Source organism: Pteropus vampyrus, unplaced genomic scaffold (genome assembly GCF_000151845.1).
Source record: "Pteropus vampyrus isolate Shadow unplaced genomic scaffold, Pvam_2.0 Scaffold37, whole genome shotgun sequence".
In the NCBI taxonomy this organism is placed as follows: domain Eukaryota; kingdom Metazoa; phylum Chordata; class Mammalia; order Chiroptera; family Pteropodidae; genus Pteropus; species Pteropus vampyrus.
Window position 1 is genome coordinate 770,947 of NW_011888818.1, and position 6,637 is coordinate 777,583.

The window sequence follows — 6,637 nt, forward strand, 5'->3', positions numbered from 1 at the left end:
TTCTTTTTTCTGAGGACGACTTTGGCAATTCGTGGTCTTTTGTGCTTCCATACAAATCTGATGATTTTTTGTTCTATTTCTTTAAAAAAAGCCAGTGGGATTTGATGGGGATTGCATTAAATCTATATAATGCTTTAGGTAATAAGTCATTTTAACTATGTTGATTCTTCCAATCCAAGAACGTGGAATATCTTTACATTTCTTTGTATCTTCTGAGATTTCTTTTAACAGGGTCTTATAGTTTTCATTATACAGGACCTTCACTTTTTTCGTTAAATTTATTTCTAAGCATTTTATTCTTTTTGCAATTGCAAAAGGAATTATTTTTTCCACTTCTTTTTCTGACACTTCATTATTACAGTATAGGAATGTTATGGATTTTTGAACGTTGATTTTGTATCCAGAGACTTTACTGTATTTGCTTATTGTTTCTAGTAGTATTCTTGTGGAATCTTTACTCATTGAGTTTTTTCAGAAGTACCATCCTGAATTCTCTGTCATTTAGTTGCATAGTTCAATGTCTAAACTTATTTTCTGGAGATTTTTCTCTTTATTTCTGAGATGTCTTGTTACTTTGGTTGTTCATGGTATTTAATGGACTATTTCTCCACCTGGGCATTAATGGAACTGTATTCTGCCATTTTTCCAGAAAGAAGATTTATTATATAAAGGTCTCTCTTTACCCTGCTGCAAAGAAGGTGCTCTTCTTTTGATTTCCAGTAGGTCGTGTCTAACCCTCTCGGACCCTTGATTTAAATAAAGCCTTAATAATACCTTTTTTATTTTCTTGTAGATATTTAATCACACTCAGTACCCTCCATTTCAGTCCCTGTCAGTGTTGCAACAGTCTCGGTAGCATTTGCTTAGATTCCCCTGGGGTTCCATAGTGTTAGGTCTTGGAGGGTATAAGGAGAGGGGCCCTCTGGCTTGGAAGTTGGAGGCTGCAGCTCAGCCTCAGTTTTGCAACTCAGCCTCAGTTTTGCAACCAGGGCCAGTAAAAATCAGTTGTTGTTTATCTGCAGTCTCATCCGGCTTCTCTGCTTTTCTGCCCTGATGACTGGGCCCTGCCGCTGGCTATGTGGAACTCACAGCTCTTCCAGGCAGGACTGTTCAGGGAAGTCACCCCACTTTCACCCCTCTCCCTCCTCCTGTAGGGGGCTCCATAGGCTGCTCCATAGTTTTTGTAGGTAGAGACAAGATTATCTTAAAAATTATATGAAGAGGCAAAAAAAATTAAAAAAAATAAACAAATTTTATGAAAGAAGATTGAGTAGGAAGAATCAGCCTACTTGATTTCAGGATTTATTAGGGCTAGAGTAATCAAAACTCTATTGTACTAACAATGAATAAACACATACATCAATAGGACAGAATAGAAAATCCAGAAATAGACTCACACAAATATTCGAATGATTTTGGATAAGGGTATAAAATCAATTCAGTGGAAGAAAGGTAGCCTTTACAACAATGGTTCTGGGCAATTAGAAATTTATAGGCCAAAAACTAAACTCACAGCAAAGTCCACAGATTATATAAAAATTTACTCAAGATAAACCATGGATATCATGTAAAACATAAAGCTATAAAATTTTTTGAAAAATATGTGAAAATTTTGAGGATCTAGGTCTAGGCAAAGATCCTAAGACTTCAAACCAGGAGTATTACACAGAAAAGGAAAACAATAAATTGAACTTCATAAAAATTAAAAACATTTGCTCTGTTAACAAGATAAAAAGACAAAACTACACACTGGGAAAAAATATTTTCAAATTACACATCTGACAAAGAACTACTATCTAGAATATATAGAGCACTGTGGATTGAATGCTTTTATTTTCAGCATTTAATGATCAAGCCCTAAGGCCCAATGTGATGGTATTTGGAAGGATCTTTGAGAGACAATGAGAGTTTGATGAGGTCATGCGATGGAACTCTCATGATGAGATTAGTGTTTTGTGTTTTTATAGAAAGAGAGACTCTTCCATCTCTCTCTATCTCTTTCCTCTCCACTGTGAGGACACAGTGAGAAGGTGGCCATAAGCAAACCAGGAAGAGAATCCTGATTGGAAACAGAATGGCCAGTACCTTAATCTTGGACTTCCTGGCCTCAAGAATTATGAGAAATAAATGGTATTTTGTTAGAGCAGCATGAGTTGATGAAGACAATGCGTAAAACAAAGTAGAAGCACCAAACAATTTGATGATGGGTCAAAGACATTTACAAATGGCAAATAAGCATTTGAAAAGATTTACGATATCACTAGTCATTAGGGAAATGCAAATTAAAGTGACAATGAAATATCACAATGTACATATTAGTATTTTGTTTTTAATTGTGACAGCACCAAACCTTAGCAAGGATGTGGAACAACTGGATTGTGGATACATTGCTGTTAGAATGTAAAAGAAGCCCCTATGCAAAATAGTTTGGCACTTTCTTAAATAAATAAATAAATAAATAAATAAATAAATAAATAAATATGAAACTACCATACAGTTCAGTAATTAGATTTCTAAGTATTTATCTTAGAGAAATAAAAATTTATTTTCACATAAAAACTATTAAAGAATATAAGGTAAAAATATTAGACTCAAAATATCCATAAAATTATACAAAAATGGAAAATAAGTCTATTTTTAAAAGAAAGAACTTTATGGAGCACATTTAAAAATATTATCAGAGCCTATAATAGAGAAACTGTGTACTATTTCTCCACGAATTTCTTATAAGAATGAAAAGTCAATACCATTAAGAGGTTTAATGTTTCTAAATAAAGTATAAATCAGAGTAATCAAATAAAATACCAATCAGAATTCAAAAACTTGACAATATGATTTTAAAATTCACATGAAAGATTACAAATCAATAATGTTTACCTGATGATGCATTAAATTTTAAAGATTTATAATAATTAATGCAACATTGTATTGATAAAGGCAGAGACTAATAATCCCATGAAATAGAACAGAAGCCCAGGAACTATGGAAATTTGATATATCACACAGATAGCATAAAGAAAAATAGGAAAAGGATGGACTAGTCATATTATTGTCCTTAGTTATTTAGTTACACATATTGGAAAAAGTAGTAAATCAGATATAGATCTCAAAATATAAATATGCACACACAGCATTTTCAGTAGGAGTGACACCTAAATATAAGAAGGAAACTTAAAACCTTTAGAAGAAAATGTACAATGATTTCATTTATAATTTGAGTAGTGAAAGTGTTTTTAAACAATAATAAAAATAATTTGATTTGGTATTTGCCCAAATCAAATGTTTTGAGGCACTCTGAATGGTGTTCAGATCTTATCCCAGCTATATACCACAATTTTAAAAATTCTCAAAGGAAAAGTATTTCATTTCAGGCAATTACCAGAAGTCATCTGTTATATTATTATGTACACAGGTTAACAGGTAAATGAACAGAAAAACAAACAAACAAAAAATGTGGATATGTTTATATAGATTCAATTATTGTATTGTATTCAGTTCCCTTTTTGATATGTTCTTAGAGCAAGGTCATGAGGTCAGGGTAAAAATGAAGGGAAGGTAGAAAAGTGGGTCCTGTCAAGATTTAAGCTGAAGTCAGCCAGTCAATTTGATTTTCCCAGTAACAGTGGAAAATATGTATTATTAACTTCAAATTTTGCATTCCTCTCCAACAGAATGTTGAGGAAATCTCTTAAACTCTATGCCTCTTATTCCCTGAGTATTAGACCAAAAGAGCTTAGCTTAGAGGCAAAAGTGATGAGCCAAGAGTCAAAATGCCCATCTTCTAGTTGTGACCGTGTTCCTTACTTTTTCCTATGATAATAGGAAAGTCATTTATTTTTTTTTGGAACTTTAGTTTCCTCTCTATAAGGTGAAAAAGCTTGGGTTAGATCACTGTTTTCTATCAACCAAGACCCAACATTTTCATTTTGCTTCAAATATATGGCAAAATTTTTTTGTCATAAAAAGAAAATAATAAAAATGTAGTTTACTTATGCATATATTTTAAACAACCAAAATAACACTAACAATAGTGTATAAGAGAGATGAAAATAAATATTTATAATAAAAATAGTATGTATGTTAAATTTGACTGCAGTACAAGACACCCTAGAGGAAGTACAAAATGAATCTCCAAGATAAAGTCTAAAATCTTACAATAACTGTGCATTCAAAACCTGTTTATGTTTGCTATTGCCACAATTGTTTTTTTTAATGTGTGTGTGCATGTTTCTAGTTAATTTCTCTAACAAAAAAGATTAAGAATTTATTTTAAATATTCGAGTGTATTCTTTCTGTATGTTAATTAATATTACTATTTTTTTCTATTCATTTGTTGATATGTGCTTAGATAGTCCAAACTAAAAAGCAAAGGAAAACATCTTTAAGACTATGACCATGCTGAAAATATCTTACTCCATAGAGTGAAAGCTTTGTAGGACTATAGAACCTCACAACCATAACTTGATCACTTAAGAAAGCTATGCTATTCTAGACCACGCATACATCTTACTCTCTAAAACACATTCAGAAGTGGAGATCTAACTAATCCATGGGCTTTCAAGAGACAACAAACCAACTTGAATGCCAGGAATCTGAGAATTCTTTTAAAACATTTTTATGTCATTTAAAACCCCTTTGGCAAAGAATGCTCCCTCAGTACTTTTGGAAATGTGTCCAGGTAGAATGCTAATTACCACAGCTAAGCTGCCTTGAGGAATTGAAAATGACAGGCTATATCTGAATGTTTCCTTCTCCACACAAAAACATTTTTTTCCCTTTATATCCAGCAACAAAGACTTGTATAATAAATGATTCTATGAGGTACAGTAGTTCTTGAGCATTCAATTAGTCCTTACCGTGCATAGAACACATAACGTAACTAGAGGTCCTTCCAGTGAGCAGTGCTGCTTGCTAGTGCTGAATCAAATTTATACCTCTCTAGACTCACAATGAAATTACTTGTTCACCTGACTGTTTTATTCGACTAATGATTTCACAATATCACATTCGATTGAATAATTATGTAAGGAGAGATGCTGAATGCCCATCTTTTCTAGATTAGAATAATTTATAAATGCAGTTTTTCTATTCCATTAAGCAGCACCACCTCTTAATGAGACAAGCACAAGGTAGAGACAATGATGTGTAACAAATAAGAGATAGAAAGCAATTTGAGTAGGCAAAAGTGTTAGTGGAATCTGTTAGGAAAAGTGGGTTTTTTTTTGTTTTGTTTTGTTTTTTGTAACTTTTAGAAGCTGTTTATTTTTCGTCAACCTTATTTCCATTTTGTTTAAGAGTTTGTGGAAGAACAGCTTAAGGCCACTCGGTGGTTGTTCCTACCCATTCAGTGGCCTGAGCAGTGGGGGTTTCAGAGCCGTCTTCAGGGGCAGGCGCAGGGCTCCAGTCTTCAGGAGGAAACCGCTGCACCTGCACACCTCAGACCAGCCCACCACCTCAGGATGAGCAGCAGTGAACTCAGGAGCTGGAGCAGTCCATTCACCCTGAAATTTCTTTTTATCACAGCCTTTTCAGCAGCAGCCTGCTCTTCCCTTTCAACCTCTTCAGGATCACTGTAGAAGTAGAGATCTGGAATGACCTCCCCCGGGGTATTCATGGGAGATGGTGCCACGCATGTGCAGATCTTCCCAGGCCGGCATCCTCATTAGACCCACTGTGTGAGCTCCCTTATTGTTGTAAGGGATGGCGACATCTGCATAGCACAGAGGCAGTGGTGCTCTGTGATGATAAATAAAAACTGCTTTTCCACGCTACCCAGAGAGGGGCCCTTACAGCGTTGTTCTTTGTTCCCAGCGTTGTTCTCTGTCCCCACGTTGTTCTCTGTTTCCCTTCTATTACACAAGGCAGTGGTAGGCAGGTTAACACAATACTGGGAAAGGCGGGTGGCCAGCCCTGGGATCAGTAACCACCAGAAGTCTTGGTTCTTGGAAGGTTGCCTGGATCTAGTTAGTGAAAGTCCCAAGAGTGAACCGGCCAGCAATGGGAGTGGCTCCAGTGGCAGCAGCAAACTTCAGCACAGTTCACTGGCCAATGTGCCTAAATGATGTGACACTGACATCAGCTGGGTTTTCAATGGCAACGATGGCACGAACCTGCCAGCAAAAGCTTCTCCCAGGTTCTCTTCAAATTTATGATGTGGATGCCATCACTTTTCCTTTTGTGGATGTACTGTTCCATTTGGAAGTCAAGGTTGGTGCCACCTACGTGGGTTCCTGTTGCAAGGAATTTGAGGACATCCTCCTCCATTGGCAGGACACCCAGGGCCCCCGACGTTGTGAGGTTTCTGCTGACGTTACGTGGGAACAGAGAACAACGCTGTAAGAGCCCCTCTCTGGGTAGCGTGGAAAAGCAGGAAAAGCAGTTTTTATTTATCATCACAGAGCAACATACTTGGCACACATGCACACACACACACGTGTTTATATTTAACAATAAGTGGAAGACTGGAGAATTGACATAATTCTCATTTTGCCTGAATAATTAGTAGGGGCCAAGTCCAAAAATTTTAGATCAGAATTTGTTTTCCACCTGAAATAGCCTAAGCCCTTTTCTCAGAGTGTGGATAATATGTGTGCTTACTTCTCTCTTAAGAATTTTAGGAAAAAGTTATTTTGTCTGC

General features: G+C 35.7%; 1 pseudogene; it reads right to left on the bottom strand.

Moving 5' to 3' along the window:
• Positions 1-5,313: 5,313 nt before the first annotated feature.
• LOC111738351 lies at positions 5,314-6,393 on the bottom strand (annotated as a pseudogene).
• Positions 6,394-6,637: the final 244 nt, after the last annotated feature.